Source organism: Hyperolius riggenbachi, chromosome 4, assembly GCF_040937935.1.
Source record: "Hyperolius riggenbachi isolate aHypRig1 chromosome 4, aHypRig1.pri, whole genome shotgun sequence".
NCBI classification, from domain to species: domain Eukaryota; kingdom Metazoa; phylum Chordata; class Amphibia; order Anura; family Hyperoliidae; genus Hyperolius; species Hyperolius riggenbachi.
Window position 1 is genome coordinate 170,177,082 of NC_090649.1, and position 21,067 is coordinate 170,198,148.

At 46.9% G+C, this 21,067-nt stretch overlaps 1 protein-coding gene across 1 annotated transcript in view; it reads right to left on the reverse strand.

The window, feature by feature from the left end:
- The window catches only part of BCHE (butyrylcholinesterase), a 116,368-nt gene that overhangs the window by 7,552 nt on the left and 87,749 nt on the right, over positions 1-21,067 (reverse strand). The gene's annotated exons all lie outside the window — the stretch shown is intronic.

Genomic DNA, 21,067 nt, shown 5'->3' on the forward strand with positions numbered 1-21,067 from the left:
TTATATTAGAGACTCATGTAGAACTTCCTAGCTCACATGTACCAGTATTTCTAGCCAATCAGTGCTTCTTAACCTCCTTAGCAATATGCCCGACACTGTGTAGGACATACTGCTCTGTGGCCCCAGGAGTCCCCCATAATTAAATAATTGTCCCAAATGACTGTTAACCCTTTAGCTAGCACTAGGCTAGCTAGTAAAGCTGTTGGGCACCCCTGAATCCCCTGCAATCCCCCCCGATCTCTCCACTTATACATTACCCAGCCTGGATCCAGCGATCGTGCAGCCTCCTTGCACAGCTCCGGTCTCTCTATGGGGAGGATCGGGTTTGCGCATGACGTCATGATGTAGGCAACGTCATAACGTCATGTGCGATCCTCCCCATAGTGAAGACCAGAGCTGTCCGGGGAGGCTGCGGCGATCGCTGGATCCAGGCTGGGTAATGTATAAACGGGGGAGCGGCAGGGATCAGGGGGTGCCAGACACCCTTACTAGCTAGCCTAGTGCTAACTACTGTAAAGGGTTCACAGTCATTTGGGACAATAATTTCATTATTGGGAAAAAAGTAACAAAACCTCCTGAGCTGCGTAATGCTCAGGAGGTTAAAGGTAATCTTGGTAGTATAAGAGTAAAATGAGTGAATATACTTTGAATGGATACTTTTGATAGTCCCTCATATTAAATATAAGTGGTAAGATTGTACAATCAAGACTGTATCATTAGTGGCAGTGAGTACCTTTAGAGTAAAATGTACTGTTTTATGTGGTGCAAAATTACTGTAATAGGAACCATGGATCATCTGACTCTGATGACTCTGCAAGTGTGGGGGGTATGCTTGACTGCTAATCCTGTTAGGATACACAAAATCTATTACATAAATAGTTTTTAAAAAACATGATTGGGGCCCAGTATTTTGCAATTATCTTTACTATTGAAAATTATTAAGAAACTATTTTTTTTTTCATTTTCATAAACAGATACATTATTTTTTTTCAATTCAATCCATTGCTTTTGAAGATACATTCTTAACTGTAATACATCTAATGTAATGATTACTAGCTAATGCTTGAATTGGGTAAAAGTCAGATTTCACCCAAAGATCATTCAGAACCAGAACCAAAGATCATTCAGAACCAACAACTGATATTAAAGGGACATTCTTTGAGCTACCGTATAAAAAAGAATATGCTAAACCTGGTGAGTCCATGGTGCAGGGCATCTTGTGGACCTTTCCCCATGCTGTCTATCTCTTAAACTACTCTGCACAACTACACTGGCCCCACCAGCTACACTGACCCCCCACCAGGTACACTTATCCCCACCAAGTACACTTATCCCTTACACTAACTCCCCACACTAACCAGCTACAATAATAGTTTGAATAATAAAATTCAGGGGACACATGGACTCAAGACAGGGGATTGTTGCATTCGGACCATAAGGCCCACCCGTCATTTTTTTGGGGAGAAAAGTGTGTCTTATGGTCCAAAAAATAGGATATTCCCTAATGCCTTGGTCCAGGGCAGTTTCTAGGCTAAAATGCACCCAGGGCGAGGGTGTAAAAATAGCACCCCCCCCCCCGCGGAGCCAGGTATACGTGCCCGCAGTATAGGTTAGCCAGGTCTAGTTGCACTCAGTATAGGTAGCCAGCTATAGGTCCCCCCAATATAGGTAGCCAGGCATAGGTGCCCCAGTATAGGTGCCCAGCTATAGGTCCCCCCAGTATAAGTAGCCAGGCATAGGTGCCCCAGTATGGTTGCCCCCAGTATAGGTAAGCCAGGTAGGTGCCTCCAGTATAGGTAGCCGGTGTAGTTGCCTCATCTTGGTGGAGGGCTGCTTTCACTTCACTGCTGGGAGATTGTGAGCTCTGATTATATTATATTGCTGTTGTTTGTAAAGTGTGTGTGTTGCTGCTTTGATATCTGGGGCTTGTGCATAGCGATTCATCAGATATCTAACAGCAAGTGCTTGTTTTAAAAGTACAATTTTTTTTTCTCTGTTTGCAGCAGGCTGTCAATCAGCTAGGGGGAGGGATTAGCTGTAACACAGGTGATTAATTAACAGGAAGTGTAAGCTACAGCTCTAATCTTGGTGGAGGGCTGCTTTCACTTCACTGCTGGGAGATTGTGAGCTCTGATTATATTATATTGCTGTTGTTTGTAAAGTGTGTGTGTTGCTGCTTTGATATCTGGGGCTTGTGCATAGCGATTCATCAGATATCTAACAGCAAGTGCTTGTTTTAAAAGTACAATTTTTTTTTCTCTGTTTGCAGCAGGCTGTCAATCAGCTAGGGGGAGGGATTAGCTGTAACACGAGGTATTTGGACAGCTTCAGGTCTCAGTACTGAGCTTGCTCAGTCTGTGGCTTGCTCACTAAGTGGCTTCGACACAAGTGGCATAGGCGTTAAAAAACAGGCGTTAGAACACAGGCACAAAGAGAGAAGGGAGAGGAAACAGGTAAGGACTAAAAAAAAAAAAAAAAAAAAAAAAAAAAAACCTTCAACCAATATTGCGGTTTTTTTGCATTGGTTAGAATGTGCTAACACGTTGTGGTGTAGTCTTTAAGTTTTGAGGACTCCACCCCAGCTTCACTCACTCCCCCTCCCCTCCTCCCCCTCCTCCCCCCCACCCCAACTTTACTCACTCCCCCTCCTCCACCCCAACTTACTCACTCCCCCTCCTCCACCCCTCCCCCTCTTCCACCCCAGCTACACTTACTCCCGAACGTCACTCACTCTCCCGTTTCATCTTTTACCACCATAGTTTACTTTAAATAAATTTTCCCCACACAATAGTCATCATGTTGGACAATGCAGTACAGTGTACATCCTGCAGCATGTATGCATGCCTTGATCAGCGGATTGAGGGTGTTTACTGTTGCCCTGGATGTGTGCGTGTTGCTCGGTTAGAGGCGGAAGTCGCAGAGCTAAATAAGCATCTCGCAACACTGAGACGCATACACAACATGGAGATGAGCTTGGATCTCACGATCCAGACACTTGATGGAACCCTTGAAGATGAGGTGGGTGGAGTAAAGCCGGAGCAAGAAGCAGAGGTAGCCGCTAGTTGGGTCACAGTTAGAAGGGGTAGGGGAGTTAAATAAGTGGCTGAGAAATTGGTGTAGGAAGGAAGGGTTTGGGTTCCTGGAGAACTGGGCAGACTTTGCAGTCGGCTACAGGTTCTACAGCAGGGACGGGCTGCACCTTAATGGGGAGGGTGCAGCTGCATTGGGGGAGAAGATGGCTAAACGGTTGGAGGAGATTTTAAACTAGGATCTGGGGGGAGGCGGGAGGATAAAGTCTCAACATATAGACAAGATAAGGTAAAAAGACAGTGGGAGCCTAACATTATGGGGGGTGGAGAGGGGGGTGGGGACAGTGTAAAGATTAAGGAGGTTGGTAAAACTTCAAGTAGCCCATTTCAGGTAAACAAAATTGGTAAATGTGGTGGTAAAAATATAAAGTGCATGATAACCAATGCTCGGAGCCTTGCAAATAAAATAGATGAACTAGAGTTCATTCTGAATGACAAAGGCTATGACATTGTGGGAATAACCGAGACATGGATGGATGAAAGTCATGACTGGATAGCCAATTTAAAAGGATACAATGTGTTCAGGAGGGATAGAACAGGGAAAAAAGGTGGAGGGGTTTGTCTCTTTGTTAAGAATTCTTTTACAGCTGTCCTCAACGATGAGATGGAGGAAGATTGCGAAGATGTGGAGTCCGTTTGGGTAAATATTCATGGTGGAAATAAAAGTTGCCAATTGCTTATTGGGGTATGCTACAGACCACCTCATATTAATGAAGCTGCAGAACTGCAATTACTACAGCAAATTGAAAAAGCGGCAAGTAAAAATGAGGTCATAGTTATGGGCGACTTCAACTTTCCAGACATTGACTGGGGTATTGAGGCTACCCATTCTGGTAAAAGCAGCAGATTTCTGGCAGCACTACAGGACAATTACTTGACTCAAATGGTAACGGAACCAACTAGGGGGAATGCGTTACTGGATCTGATCATTTCGAATAGACCAGATAATGTATCAAATGTGCAGGTTCAAGAACATTTGGGAAATAGTGATCACAACATGATAACGTTTGATCTGGTGACTGATAGGCCACGGGGCAGCGGGACCACTAAAACTATGAATTTTAGAAAAGCAAAGTTCAATCAAATTAGGCAGGCACTAAGTTTGGTGAACTGGGATAATGTACTACAAGGGGAGGACACTGAAGGGAAATGGCAAGCTTTTAAACGTATTCTCAATCAATATTGTAGTATGTATATCCCATATGGAAACAAAATGTCTAGGAATAAAAAAAGGCCTCTATGGATGAATAGAAAGGTTAGAGATAAAATGAAGAGGAAAAAGAATGCCTATAAGGTCCTAAAACAGGAGGGGTCCGAGGCTGCACTCAGCAATTACAAGGAGTGCAATAAAAATTGTAAAAAAGAAATTAGGCTAGCAAAGATCGAAGCTGAAAATCAAATCGCTAGGGATATCAAATCTAACCCAAAAAAGTTTTACAAGTACATCAACTCTAAAAAAAGAAAGGTTGACTGTATAGGACTCCTAAAGGATGAAGGTGGAAACTCAATGGTGGATGACCAAGGTAAGGCAGAGTTATTAAATGCTTTCTTTGCTTCTGTCTTTACAAAGGAAACAGCACTGTTGCAAATTACAGAGGCGGAAGAGTCTCAATCTTCTAACTGTAATATTAAATACTTAACGCAGGAAGAAGTAAAGGCAAGACTAAATAAATTAAAAATAGACAAGGCACCTGGCCCGGATGGCATGCATCCTCGGGTCCTAAGGGAATTAAGTTCAGTTATAGATAAACCCCTTTATCTTATCTTTTGTGACTCTCTTGCAACTGGCAGAGTCCCAGTGGATTGGCGTACAGCCCACGTTTTCCCATTATTTAAGAAGGGCAAAAAATCAGATCCAGGAAATTATAGACCTGTAAGCTTAACATCAGTTGTATGCAAACTATTTGAGGGGTTACTAAGAGATACTATACATGACTTCATAGTAGAAAATAATCTTATTTCTCAGCATCAACATGGGTTTACTAAAGACAGGTCCTGTTTGACTAACATGCTCAGCTTTTATGAGGTAGTGAATGCTAATATGGATATTGGGAATGCTGTAGATGTGATATACTTAGACTTTGCTAAGGCCTTCGACACTGTTCCCCACAAAAGTCTGGTGCAAAAGATGAGGATGCAAGGACTGGGGAAGAGTCTGTGTGCTTGGATAGGGAACTGGCTAATGGACAGAAAACAAAGAGTTGTGGTCAATGGATCATACTCAAAATGGGAGACTGTTAGCAGTGGGGTCCCACAGGGGTCTGTACTGGGTCCAGTGCTCTTCAATTTATTTATTAATGACCTAGTGGATACAGTAGTGAGCAATGTTGCTATTTTTGCAGATGATACAAAATTGTGCAGAATCATCAACTCTAAGGAAGATAGTGTTATATTGCAACAGGATCTGGATAGGATGGCTATATGGGCACATACATGGCAGATGAAATTCAATGTTGACAAATGTAAAGTCATGCATTTTGGTCGTACCAATGGTCTAACACCATACAAAATAAATGGGATACAGTTGGGGACATCAAACTTGGAGAAGGACTTAGGAGTACTCATCGACAACAAGTTAAATAATCGTACTCAATGCCAAGCCGCTGCAGCTAAAGCTAACAAAATTTTGGGATGCATTAAAAGGGAAATAAAAACTCGAGATGCTAGCATAATATTGCCCCTGTTTAACTCTCTAGTAAGGCCACATCTGGAATATGGAATTCAGTTCTGGGCACCACATTACAAAAAAGATATTGCAGTTCTAGAGCAGGTGCAGAGACGAGCAACAAAATTGATACGTGGGATGGAAGGTCTCACTTACCAAGAAAGGTTAGATAAACTGGGTTTATTTAGTCTAGAGAAAAGACGCCTTAGAGGAGATCTAATTAACATGTATAAATACATCAGAGGGCAATATAATAGCTTGGCGGATGAGCTTTTTGTCCCTAGGCCTTCTCAAAGGACTAGAGGACATGATCTGCGCATGGAGGAAAAACGTTTTAGCCATTTATTTAGGAAAGGGTTCTTTACAGTAAGAGTGATTAAGATGTGGAATGCATTGCCACAGGAAGTCGTTATGGCAAACTCTATACCTGCATTTAAAGGGGGCTTAGATGCTTTTCTTGCGTTGAATGACATCCATGGCTACAATTACTAGGTAATGCCAATGATGTTGATCCAGGGATTTTATCTGATTGCCATCTGGAGTCGGGAAGGAATTTTTACCTTGTAAGGGTTTTTTCGCCTTCCTCTGGATCAACACGGATATGTGAGGGAGCAGGCTGGAGTTGTACTTTGTACTGGTTGAACTCGATGGACGTATGTCTTTTTTCAACCAAAGTAACTATATGTAACTATATGTAACTATATAGGTTAGATAGGTAGGTGCCCCAGTACAGGTTAGCTAGGTGGGTGCCTCTAATATAGGGAGTCAGAATAGTTGCCCCCAGCATAGGTTAGATAGGTAGGTGCCCCCAATATAGGTTAGTTAGGTAGGTGCCTCTAATATAGGTAGCCAGTATAGTTGCCACCAGTATAGGCTAGCTAGGTAGGTAGGTGCCCCCAATACAGGTTAGATAGGTAGGTGCCCCCAGTATAGGTTATATTGGTAGCTTCCCCCCAGTATAGGTTAGATTGGTAGCTGCCCCCCAGTATAGGTTAGATTGGTAGCTGCCCCCCAGTATAGGTTAGATTAGGTAAGTGCCCCCCAGTAAAGGTTAGATAGGTAGCTGCCCCTAGTATAGGTTAGATTAGGTAGCTGTCCCCAGTATAGGTTATATTAGGTAGGTGCCCCCCCCCCCCAGTATAGGTTAGATTGGGTAGCTGCCCCCAGTATAGGTTAGATTAGGTAGGTGCCCCCCAGTATAGGGTAGATAGGTAGCTGCCTCCCAGTATAGATTAGATTAGGTAGGTTCCCCCAGTATAGGTTAGATTAGGTAGGTGCCCCCCCCCCCCCCAGTATAGGTTAGATTAGGTAGCTGCCTCCCAGTATAGGTTAAATTAGGTAGCTGCCACCCAGTATAGGTTAGATAGGTAGCTGCCCCTGTATAGGTTAGATTAGGTAGGTGCCCCCCAGTGTGGTTAGATTAGTAGCTGCCCCCCAGTATATTTAGGTACCCACCCCCCATAATGGAGGGGAGAGTCAGCCGTGGGGAGGGCAGCCCGGCTAAACAGGAAGCATGTGTGTATCAGCGGCTAGGCAGAGGAGGAGATCAGCGGCGAGTGATCGGCGATTGGAACGCAGGCAGGTGAATTGCTGTCTGTATACAGTGCTTCCCTGCGCATTACTCTGCAATCACACTTGGTGGGGGGAGCACGGAGGGCGGCCCGCGGAGAGGAAGGTAGGGAGAGGTCGGGCTGCCCTCCCCGCAGCTGACTCTCCTCTCCATTACAGTGCCCCCACTCCTTCAGTGCTCAGGGCTCCCGCATGGGCCGCATGGCCCTAGAAACGGGCCTGCCTTGGTCCACTAATCTTAAACACTGGGTCACCAGTAGCATGAGTGTGTATATGATGGAGCAAATAAAAATGGCACAGGACTAGCCTCAATAAAAGTGGTGCCGCAAGGCTCCATCATTTAACTTCTTTGCCACTAATATTTGCTGCTTTTTTTCTTAGGTCGGCTTATGCAAGGCTTACCTAATTCTTACAAATACCTTCTTACATCTTACAAATACCAAGAGAACAACCCTTTTACTAGAGATGGCCCGAATGGTTCCAGGCTACTTCCGTGGTTCGCGTTTGTGGAGAACCGCAAACTTTTATGGAAGTTTGATTTGCCCCCATAGTGTGAATCACAGTCAGCAGGCACATTGTAGCCAATCAAGCTACACTCCCTCCTGGAGGCCCTCCCACTTATAAAAGGCAGGCAGCATCAGCCATTTAACTCACTCGTGTGCCTGCAGTAATTAGAGAAGGGAGAGCTGTTGCAGACTCTCACAGGGAAAGCTTAGTTAGCCTCTAGTAGGCTTGTTAGCTTGCTCCTTGCTGATTCTTATTGCTAAAAAAGCACCCCTCAACAGCTGAGAGAGCTAATCTTATTCTTGTGATCTATTTTTTTTTTGTGTGTGTGGCCCACTTGCATTATATTTATACACATCCCTGTCAGTCAATCGCAGCTGGCCTTCGGCCCTTTAATTCCACTACCAAGCCCAGCACATTCAGTGACAACCTGTGTGTGTGAATGGCAGCTGCAAATTTGTAATCCCAATCACTGCACCTGTTCACTGTTTAGTCCACCTACCTACCTACCTACCTACCTACCTATGTGAGTGCATTGTTAATACCACCAGTCATTGCACCTGTTCACGGTAAGCGTGTGTGTGTGTGTGTGTGTGTGTGTGTGTAGGACAGGTGACATTTGTAATACCAAGCAGCACTGCATATACCTACCTACCTGTTGTTCAGTGCGCCCACCTACCCACGTGAGCGCACGCAGTGTGATATACCACTCCATGCATACCTGTTCACTTCATCCCCCCCTCCCAATATGGACAAAACAAAAGGCAGAGCCAGAGGCAGGCCACCTGGCAAGTCTGTTCAAGTGATTCGTGCGGCCCTCGACCAAAGTACAGTGTTCAGAGGAAGGCACGTGCCATCAACCCCCAATATTGTCAGAACATAGTTTACTATTTAACACAGAACACCTCATCTTTCTCAGCTTCCACACGGAAACGTGACATATCTTCCTCCTCCTGCTCTGATTCTGGCACCCCACTTAACACTAAGTCGGCCGCCACCCCTAAAGTGCCTTCACCCCAGGGCTCAGCGGTGTGGAAATTTTTTTGTGTGTCTGCCTCAGATGAGAGCAATGCCATCTGTACTCTCTGCCACTGAAAATTGAGCCGTGGAAAGACCAAGACCCGCATAGGGACAACTACCTTACGAAGGCACATGATTACAAAGCACAAACTGCAATGGGATGACCACCTGAGGAAAAGCAGTACACAAAAGCAAAGCTACACACCACAGTGGAAGATACCAGGTCACAGTTTTTTTCTCAAAAAAGGCGATACATAAACTTTCTTGTGATGTTGAAAGGCAAGTGGTGACATCTCTGGCACACAGCGTTGGGTCAAGGGTCCATCTGACCACGGATGCCTGGTCTGCAAAGCATGCTAAGGCCTGCCCGAAGACTAATGCTTCATACACACTTGAGATAAATGTCTTTGGAAAATGAAAGATCACAGACCAATTTTATCCCAGTCTATGTAGTCTTAGAGTCATACCTACACAGTCTATTCTATGGAGCTGCACTCCCCATCAGATAAAATCTTTGCAAGATGTTGCACACAAAGATGCCCGTACACACTCAAAAGATCATTATCTGCAAAAGATCTGTTCCTGCAAAATGCATTCAAAGTCTATGAGATTTGCAGATCATCATACACACCTTGTTTAACAGACTTCATCTGCATATCTGGCAATCATCTGCAGATCTGAAAATCCATCCTGGTGGATCTGATATGCAGATGATCTGCATATGATTGTCTGTTAAACAAAGTGTGTATGATGATCTGCAGATCTCATAGACTATGAATGCATTTTGCAGGAACAGATCTTTTGCAGATAATGGTCTTTTGAGTGTGTACGGGCATCTTTGTGTGCAGCATCTTGCAAAGATTTTATCTTATGGGGAGCGCAGCTCCATAGAATAGACTGTGTAGGTATGGCTCTCATACTACATGGAATGGGGTAAAATTGGTCTGTGATCTTGCCTTTTCCAAAGACTTTTATCTCAAGTGTGTATGAAGCATAAGTCAGTCACCACACACAGCATCTCTGCCTGCACGCCGTGTGACTGCCTGCCCCGAGACTAAGTTGGCCCCCACACAGCATCTCTGCCTGCAGGCCACTTGACTGCCTTCTCCGCCACCACCAGCAGGGTCCACCAGGACTCCAGGCATTTACCTGAATTTTTAAGGCCGCTGCTAGCAGTGGCCGCTATAATAATTTTTCTGGTGCATGTACATGCCTTCCTAATTTTTCTGGCTGCACTGCGGCTGCAACAACAAAACAAAAGGCATGTACATGTGTCAATTCCCCTTCGTGATAGTTACCTTGCTGCGGTGAAGGGGCTTGCATATCACAATGAAGCAATGACCGCCAGCTATATGAGTGTCTCGGGGGGTGGCACACCAAAGATGATAAGGTCGTTGCTTTATTGTGCACAGACCAAATTCGATCAGCTGGAGAATCACTGTTGTTCTGTCATTGAGCTACCTCAGCCTGGCGACCATATGGGCTTGAAAACCGATATCGCTTGCACTCTCACCATGGTGCGCACCAGTCCAGCACGGCCGTCACAACACAAACAGCTGTTTGCGGTGCGTTACACAGTGAGTTTGGTATGTCAGTGTGAAGCAGTACTCTAATTACACTCCCTGATTGATGTATACATATGATGTTTTAAGGCACTTTGGGCCTCCAATTTAATGTACAATGTGATTTCTGCCCTTAAAACGCTGCTTTGCATCAAATACAGATTTTTCCCCGGGACTTTTGGCATCTATCCCACTCATCCATGCAAAAACTCAGATGTAAGACCCCTTGAAACATATTTTCCATCACTTTTCTGGCCAGCATAGGTGTTTCTGGTTTTCAAAGTTCGCCTCCCCATTAAAGTCTATTTCGGTTCGTGAAACCTAAAATCAGAGGTTCAGGCCATCCCTACCTTTTACCCACTGTCAATGTTTTTTCTATTTCATGAAATGACCAACACATGACTACTATCTGCTAAACCAACACTGGTGGAGAAAAAATGCTGACATGACGAGCACAGTATATACTGCCTAGGTGTAAATTCACTATTATGAGTCCCAGAAATTAGTCATAAAGATTCTGTAACAGCATGTACAGCATGAAAAGGCCACAAAATCTATAAACTGAAGGACCTGTGTCTTTCCTGTGTTGTCCTCAAAGTTCTATGTTGATTTGGTCCCTGTGGCTATTCTACTTGTTCTCCACAAACAAGAACAAACAACCAAACACTGAAATCAAGGATATTTAAATAAGGAACCTATCAAATGCAGAATTGTCGGACCAGACTGGCTGAACAATTCTTATGCTAGGTATACACCATACAATTTTCTGGCAGATTTACCTGCCAGATCGATTATTACCAACTTGTCTGATCTGAATTTTTTTTTTTATTTATTTATTTTCCGGTCAATTTCCAAACAATTTCTGCTCACGCCGAAGGAAATTGATCAGAAAAATGATTGAAAAATTGATCAAAAATCAGATCGGACATGTTGGAATTAATTGATCTGGCAGGTAAATCTGCCAGAAAATTGTATTGTGTGTACCTAGCATAACACCAAGCTGAACTGAGAAAAATATGGAGGCTGAAATATTTATTGCCTTTTAAACAATGCATATTGGTTGGCTGCCTTTATCTCTAAAACCCTTAACAAGCATGCAGATCAGGTGCTCTGACAGAAAATTGACTGGAAAAGCCACAAGCATTGTTCAGGTGTGTGATTCAGACACTACTGCACCAAGAGAGATTGGCAGAGCTTCAGGCAACTGGTATTGTTAAAATGGAAGTGAATATGACAGCCACCATACGCCTTTCAGTCTAAGTGTTCTTTAGAGAGACACTGAAGACACATTAACAACTTGATTTTTTCTGTTATTTAGCTGAAGGGATTTGGCCAGTGCTAAAATGACGCAACCCCGTGGCAGAACAAGGGTTTTATAACCCCCAAATCCTGGGGCAAAAATCCATGAGTAAATAAGTTTTTAATGTGGCTTCAGTCTCTCTTTAAACAATCCTTGTGTTAATCACACAATAGCTAAATTATATAATAGTGGTGGTTATTTCCCTGCTGGAGTGCTGTTATTATGATAGTCATTCTCTAACTATAAGGCTAAGCTCATAGTGATCAGTTACATAACACATGCATTATAATGAGTGTGAATGCAATGGAGACTGGACAAACCTAGAATTTAACACAAAGCCTGCATGCAGCAGATTAGAATAACACGATCAGTTACAACACAGTACTATGAACAGGCCCATAAAATTGTATGGGCAGTGAGTTGACATGCAGAATTATTGTGCAACACATCTGAGCATTGTGAACTAGTCCTAACAATGATGGAAACTGTATAGCAATAGGACAGTTGATTGATGGACAACTAGGAAAATGGAAAAGAGGTCCTGTCTGCATATGTTATTGCAATAAAGTTTTCCTTTAACCTCTTGAGGACCACAGGTTCATACCCCCCTAGTGACTAGACCATTTTTTAGTAGTTCCAGTTTCCACTTTCCACATAGGACTCGACCCTCCGACTTGTAATATGCAAAAAAGTATTTATTGATCCATAGCGGTGATACAGCACACAGAAAAGCACAACGTTTCGGGCAGAGGCCCTTTCTCAAGTGCTCAAGTGAATCTGGCAAAACCAAATGAATATATAAAATCAGACTTACACACCACACCCAATTAATTGGGGGGCGGGCACATGCTTAGAAGATACATTAACCCTTTCAGGGCTAGAGAGCAACTCAAAAATTCATAGGTAGCATCTGAGACTGAAGTCTTTATTCAAGCCATATGGTGACTGAGTCCCCATTTTCTCCATCCACCAGGCCTCACGTCTCAGTAAGGTGGTTCTACGATCACCACCTTCCTGGAATTGCACAACCTCTAAAATCAGCCACCTTAACTGACTAACATTATGACCTTGTTCTCTAAAATGTCTTGCTAAAGGGGGATCCCGATTGCTTTCTCCCTCCCCACTTTTGTTTTTATTGGGGTTCTGAATATTACTTTTATGTTCGTTTAGTCGGGATTTGATCTCTCTTTTGGTCTTCTAAGCATGTGCCCGCCCCCCAATTAATTGGGTGTGGTGTGTAAGTCTGATTTTATATATTCATTTGGTTTTGCCAGATTCACTTGAGCACTTGAGAAAGGGCCTCTGCCCGAAACGTTGTGCTTTTCTGTGTGCTGTATCACCGCTATGGATCAATAAATACTTTTTTGCATATTACACGTCGGAGGGTCGAGTCCTATGTGGATAGGGGAAACTGGAACTTTTAGATGTCTTTTGGGAGGTTTGATGGGCCTCTTGCCACACTGGACTCCCCGTGTGTGACTTACACAGTCTCGGTGGCCGGCAGGATCTATACCACATTGCATTAGACCATTTTTTAGGCCATTCAGCACTCTGCAGCTTTAACAGTTTATTGTCTGGTCATACAAGTTAGCACCCAAATGAATCTTACTTTTCTTCCCACCAACAGAGCTTTCTGTTGGTAGGATCTGATTGCTGCTGCGTCATTTTTTTTCAAATCAATTTATTATTTTTTAATAAAAAAAGGTATTTTTTTTTTAATTTTCTCCCTCCCCTCGAGATCCCACCACTTCAATCACCTCTCATAGGCATCAGCCTATGAGAAGGATTCAATTTTGAGCCACTCCTGGGGATAGGTGAGTGACAGGCGAGTCCCCTGTACTGCGCTGCGCTAGATCGCAGTGCTGTACAACTGTAAACAAGCTTTTTTTTTTCTTACAGCCTGCCAGTTCTGATTGCGGCTGGCAGGCTGTAGTGGTGCTCAGCAGAGCTAGAATATTCGAATAGCTCGAATATTCGAGCTCTTTTTCAGCTATCCGAGCTCGGTATTCGAGCTCCGAATAGCTGTAGCTATTCGAATGGGCTATCCGAGTACACTCGAATAGCCCATTCACTATTCGAGCTATTCGAGCAAACGGCGCTATTCGAGCTCGGTACCGAGCTCGAATAGCGTCATAGCCCAGATTGATGTCCTTAGAGCCAATCAGAGGGCTCCCAGGCCCTCTGACGGCAGCCAATCACAGAGGGGGACCCTGGCCAGCCCCTACCCTATAAATAGCGGCCGCCATGTTCCGTTTCTCCATGCTTGCCTGAGACTTGTACAGAGAGAGAGTTGCTCCTTTGTGCTTTGGCTTAGCAAGTGCTCTATTGTGATCATTTACCTAGCGTTTTTGCTCACCTACACCTGCCATATACACCTATATTGTTGTTAGTTAGATAGACATTGTATTTTAGTTAGTAGCTTGTGTGTTACATTAGAGACAGGCAGCTGCTGCAAGCTTACAGGTTTAGGCCTCAGGGGGGCCTTGCCTCTGTGGGCAGCTGTCCTCTGTTTATTTCTCTCATCTATACCAGTATTTCTGCTGTCCTTTACTAATAGTATTGTAGTTATACTGTACTAGGAGTAGGACACTCACTGACTGTCACTGTTTATAGGCTACTAGCTAGCTCCTGCGTGTGTGCACTCACTCACTGTCTGTGTGTACACACACTCTATTTCCTTCTGATTACTGATAGATTATTGTTAGTTAGTTGTACTTACTGTTACTACTTACTCTTACTGTACTAGGAGTCTAGGACACTCAGTCAGACAGTCACTGTGTTCATAGGCTACTAGCTCCTGCGTGCGGTCACTCACTGTCTGAGTGTACACACACCACCCACACTCCATTTCCTTCTGATCGCTGATTGATTATTAGTTAGTTCTACTTACTGTTACTACTTACTCTTACTGTACTAGGAGTCTAGGACACTCAGTCACTGTGTTCATAGGCTACTAGCTCCTGCGTGCGGTCACTCACTGTCTGAGTGTACACACACCACCCACACTCCATTTCCTTCTGATCGCTGATTGATTATTGTAATTAGTTAGTTCTACTTACTGTTACTACTTACTCTTACTGTACTAGGAGTCTAGGACACTCAGTCATTGTGTTCATAGGCTACTAGCTCCTGCGTGCGGGCACTCACTGTCTGAGTGTACACACACCACCCACACTCCATTTCCTTCTGATCGCTGATTGATTATTAGTTAGTTCTACTTACTGTTACTACTTACTCTTACTGTACTAGGAGTCTAGGACACTCAGTCACTGTGTGTTCATAGGCTACTAGCTCCTGCGTGCGGTCACTCACTGTCTGAGTGTACACACACCACCCACACTCCATTTCCTTCTGATCGCTGATTGATTATTGTAATTAGTTAGTTCTACTTACTGTTACTACTTACTCTTACTGTACTAGGAGTCTAGGACACTCAGTCACTGTGTTCATAGGCTACTAGCTCCTGCGTGCGGGCACTCACTGTCTGAGTGTACACACACTAAATTTACTTGTGATTACTACTGATTATTGTAACTGCTAGTTGTACTTCCTGACTGTTACTACTTACTTACTGTACTAGGGGACACTCACTCAGTCACCTCACCAACCAACCCACTCCATTAAAGTACCCCACTTTTCACCCGCCCTTTTAAAAAACTTTTGTCTATACGCCCAAAACATTGAAGATGTCTGGAAGTGGCAGCCAGCGCGGTTTGGGCAAGGGGAAGGGCAGCAAGGGAATCAGGAGGAGAGGGAGCAGCATTGTGGCAAGCCGCGGCCGCGGGCGCGCCACCATGCACAGTTCCGCAGCAGCAGCAGCAGCGTCAGTGGCTAACATTCCTCCCATAGCCACTGGCCGTGGACGCCTTGGGCGCCGCCCAGCAGGAGCATCTGCAACTCACGCTGCAGAGACACAGCAGCAGCAGCGTGTAGCACCTGCTCCCATTTTCCTCCAGCCGGGTCGGAAACGTCCCATTGAGGAAAAGGATGCAGACACTGTGGTGCAACTCATGACGGAGGATGAGCAGCCCGCCATCAGCTCTGCATCCGAGGCCTCCACCCTCACCACCACCACCACCACCCCTGTTCGCAGCAGCCGCCCAGCAGGGTCTGGGGAGGAGGCCAGTTCACCGTCACTCGCCGACCTGTCATTCAGCAGTCTTTTGACCCCAGGCATCATGAGTAAATTGTCTGCTGTTGTTGGCGATCTTGAGGAGGAGATGCTGATAGGCACTTTGGGGGATGAGGGATTGGACAGCAAGACTGTGGCGACAGTCAAGCAGCCCATCCATGCATCAGGAGAGGAGTTTGGGGGGTCCTCATCCCAGCAGGACATGTTTCAGGAGGGGGAGGATGATGATGACCCGGTGACAGACAGAGACTGGGTGCCACCACCTCCAGGGGATGTCGTCCTCAGCAGCTCTGAGGAGGAGGAGGAGGATGCGCTTGTGGGCCTTGCAAGGAGGCGCATCATTGCAAGCATTGGCAGCGTCCCACACCCTGCTGGTGTCTCAGGCTCAGCAGCAGCAGCATCAGCCAGTACCACCACCAGCACCCAAGCCCCCCCCCCCAACCACCACAGGGAGACAGGCAGCAGCGCTTCCATGCCGTAGGGGGATGTTTCTGTCACCAATCTGGCGCTTTTTCACCATGCCCACTGTGTACAGCAAGTACGCCACTTGCAACCACTGTCAGCGGAAGTTGAGCAGAGGTGCAGACCCCTTAAAGTTCAGCACCAGCTCGCTCATCAACCACCTTGCGGCTAAACATTTCCACCAGCATGAGGAGTTCCAGAGGCTGAAGGCATCTGGTGCTGGCAGTGGCACCACACCCATCACTGCACAGCCTTCAGCAGCAGCAGCAGCAACAGCAGCCACCCGCCCTCCTGCTCCTCCAGCAGCACCAGCAGGAGTGCGGAAACGCACTGCTCCTCCCCCCTCTGCAACTCCTGCCGCCGACACTGAGGCCTGTTCTGGCAGCCAGTCCTCAGTGGCCTCCTCTGCTGTGTCTGCTGATTCCCGTGTCAGCAAAAGGCCACGCCAGAGCCTTTTGAGCGAGTCCTTCCAGGGGGTGGTTAGGGCTCTGCCTCCCAGCAGCCGTCGCGTGCGGCAGCTGAACGGCTTGCTGGCACGGGCCATGTGCTCCCAACTCCTGCCGTACACGCTCGTGCAGGAGGGGAGCGACATTCGTGCGCTGCTTGCTTGCGCAGCCCCAGACTGGCAGCTCCCCAGCAGACACTTTTTCTCCCGCAAGGCCATTCCTGCACTGCACCGCTTTGTGATGGCCAATGTGGAGCGAGGGCTGGAGCACGCGGTTGGTGAAAGGGTCCACGTCACCATGGACTCCTGGAGCAGCCGCTTCGGGACAGGCCGCTACCTGTCCTTCACTGTCCACTGGGTCAGCTTGGTGGAAGGGGGTGAGGATGGGAGAGCAGCAGCGGGCACAGCAGCAGCAGCAACACAGTGGGTGGTGCCACCCCGCAGGCTCAGGGGAACTGCAGCAGGTTCCTCCGATCCTCTGCCATCCTCCGGCACACCTGGCCAAACCCCCCGCCTCAGCAGCAGCGTGAAGGCCCGCCACTGCCAAGCGCTGCTGCACTTGGTCAGCCTTGGGAAGACCAAGCTGACGGCAACCCATGTGTTGGCCAAACTCCAGGAGCAGGAGAGGATTTGGCTGACCCCCAGAGGCCTCAGAGTCGGAGAGGTGGTGGCCGACAATGGGGCCAATCTGGTTGCCGCAATACACAGGGGAAACCTGACCCACATCCCCTGTCTTGCCCACGTGCTGAACCTGGTGGTGCAGAAGTTCCTGCGCACCTACCAGGGGATGGGCGAACTGCTGGAAACGGCAAGGAATGTTGTGCGTCACTTCCGGCGCTCGGCTGCAGCCTGTGCGAGCCTGGAAGACGTGCAAAAGGAGCTGGATCTGCCACGCCATCGGCTGATCCTTGACGTTCCGGCTCGCTGGAACTCCACCCTGGCGATGTTGGAGCGTCTGGTTGAACAGAGGCACGCTGTCAAACAGTACCTTGCCCTGGCCACTGTTTCCGCAGCTCTGAGAAGGGACAAGACCAGCAACTTCCCGTCCATCGTCCCCGATGATGACTGGAGGCACATGCAGCAGGTGTGCTTAGTGCTGGCTCCCTTCCTGCAGGCCACAAACATGGTGAGCAGGGACCATGCTATGGTCTGCGAGTGGGTGCCCCTGGTTTCTCTGCTGAACAGGGCCCTCGATGCTTTGCTGGAACAGGGAGCGGCAGCCTTGGACCAGCAGGAGCGGCAACCAGCTGCGCAGTCCACCTCTGAGGGGGAGGAGGAGGAGGACTTGGTGGAGGTCCCTGACCTGGCTGCTGATGAGGGGGATCAGCACAGCGCAGCTGAGTTGGTGCGGGGGTGGAGAGAGGATGAGGCGGCAGAGGAGGAGGATGAGGACAGCACTGACGTCGATGTGCCAGCAGACGTGGCCCGCCTCTTCCCAATGGCAGCGCACATGCTGACGTGCCTGCGCAGGGACCCCAGGGTGATCCAGATGAAGCAGAGGGAGGACATCTGGATCAGCATGATGTTGGACCCACGCCTCAAGGGGAAGTTGAGCCAGTTCCTGCCGCCTGCAGGAGGAGACCCAGCGCAACAAATAAGGAGCTTGCAGCAGGCCCTTGTTGAGCGCTTGGAGGAAGCCTTCCCCCAGCCTTCCACCCCCACTGTCCAGCAGCCAGCACAGAGGCAGCAGCAGGTGCCTGCATCCAGCAGCAGCAAGCGCCCCACAGACCTGCTGTCTCTCAGCCACGAGCTCTACAGGACTGTAGAGGCTCCGGCAGCAGTGACTAGAGAGGAGATGCATGCAGCAGCATCCTCCTCCGGTCACAGCCAGCGCCTGACCCGCATGGTGGCTGACTACATGGGGTCGTACAGCGGGCTTGACAGCGATGCCCCTGTTGATCCCATGGAGTATTGGGTCAAGCGCATGGAGATCTGGAGCGAGCTGGCGCAGTACGCCCTGGAAGTGCTGTCCTGCCCCCCTTCCAGCGTGCTGTCCGAGCGCTGCTTCAGTGCAGCTGGTGGCGTGGTCACCGAGAAACGCTCACGTCTGTCTCACAAGTCTGTGGACAGACTGACGTTTCTCAAGATGAACCAGGCGTGGGTGGAAGGCGAGTTCCTGGCCCCTGTTGTCGGCGAGAGGGGGACATGAACTGGCTGCCGGAACCATCGTTAATGTGCCTTACCACCCTTTACCACCTCCTGGCTCCTGCTCACTAAGCCAGCCTGGTTCACTTTGACTATTACGTCGCCTGCAGCCACACATTTTACACCTACAGTGGGCTGCTGTGTACTGCCCTTCTGCTGTCTGTCTGTGTTTCCCACTGCCAGGGTATACAGATGATTTACCTTCTGCTGCCACTCTGCCACCAGCTATTACGTCAAACAATGGCTATATTGGTTGCAAAACCAAAAACCAAAAAACCATAAAAAAAAAAAAAAGGTTTAATTTTTCTGAGGTGCCCGGGTTGAAAACTGTGTTGTCCCAGTTGTGTATTGGACACAATGTGGGCTGCACGACCGCTGTCTGGGACCTCCTGTTGTGTTTATTTACAGCCCTGGTATCACCGCTAGGTACCAGGGCTATTATGTCACGCTGCCTACCTGCTGCCACACTCACACTGCTCCTCCATACCTCCTCCTGCTGCTGCTGCTGCTGCTGTCTGTCTGTGTTTCCCACTGCCAGGGTAAACAGATGATTTACCTACTGCTGCCACTCTGCCACCAGCTATTACGTCAAACAATAGCTGCTCGCCTACTCCTCCATTCCTCCTCCTGCTGCTGCTGTCTGTCTGTGTTTCCCACTGCCAGGGTACACAGATGATTTACCTTCTGCTGCCACTCTGCCACCAGCTATTACGTCAAACAATAGCTATATTGGTTGCAAAACCAAAAACCAAAAAACCATAAAAAAAAAAAAAGGTTTAATTTTTCTGAGGTGCCCGGGTTGAAAACTGTGTTGTCCCAGTTGTGTATTGGACACAATGTGGGCTGCACGACCGCTGTCTGGGACCTCCTGTTGTGTTTATTTACAGCCCTGGTATCACCGCTAGGTACCAGGGCTATTATGTCACGCTGCCTACCTGCTGCCACACTCACACTGCTCCTCCATACCTCCTCCTGCTGCTGCTGCTGCTGTCTGTCTGTGTTTCCCACTGCCAGGGTACACAGATGATTTACCTTCTGCTGCCACTCTGCCACCAGCTATTACGTCAAACAATAGCTGCTCGCCTACTCCTCCATTCCTCCTCCTGCTGCTGCTGTCTGTCTGTGTTTCCCACTGCCAGGGTACACAGATGATTTACCTTCTGCTGCCACTCTGCCACCAGCTATTACGTCAAACAATAGCTATATTGGTTGCAAAACCAAAAACCAAAAAACCATAAAAAAAAAAAAAAAGGTTTAATTTTTCTGAGGTGCCCGGGTTGAAAACTGTGTTGTCCCAGTTGTGTATTGGACACAATGTGGGCTGCACGACCGCTGTCTGGGACCTCCTGTTGTGTTTATTTACAGCCCTGGTATCACCGCTAGGTACCAGGGCTATTATGTCACGGCGAGCTGCCTGCCTCATTGACTGCCTGCTGCCACACACTCATCCTCCTCCTCCTGCTGCTGAATTTACCTCCTGCTGTCTTTGTGTTTCCACTGCCAGGGAGCACATACAATGGCGCTTCCAACATGCGTGCGCCCACCAGCTATTTGTTACGCTCAAAAATAGCTGCATTTCTTTAAAAAAAAATTGAAAAGAGAAATACGTGAAGAAGACGATATTGAAAAGGAAGGAGAAGATGAAGAAGAAGAAGAAGAAGAAGAAGAAGAAGAAGAAGAAGATGAAGAAGAAGAAGATGAAGAAGAAGAAGATGAAGAAGAAGAAGAAGAAGAAGAAGAAGAAGAAGAAGAAGAAGAAGAAGAAGAAGAAGAAGAAGAAGAAGAAGAAGAAGATGAAGAAGAAGAAGATGAAGAAGAAGAAGATGAAGAAGAAGAAGATGAAGAAGAAGAAGAAGAAGAAGAAGAAGAAGAAGAAGAAGAAGAAGAAGAAGAAGAAGAAGAAGAAGAAGAAGAAGAAGAAGAAGAAGAAGAAGAAGAAGAAGAAGAAGAAGAAGAAGAAGAAGAAGAAGAAGAAGAAGAAGAAGATATAGAAGAAGAAGAAGAAGAAGATATAGAAGAAGACGATATAGAAGAAGATATAGAAGAAGATATAGAAGAAGACGATATAGAAGAAGATATAGAAGAAGACGATATAGAAGAAGACGATATAGAAGAAGAAGATATAGAAGAAGACGATATAGAAGAAGAAGAAGAAAGATAAAGAAGAAGAAGAA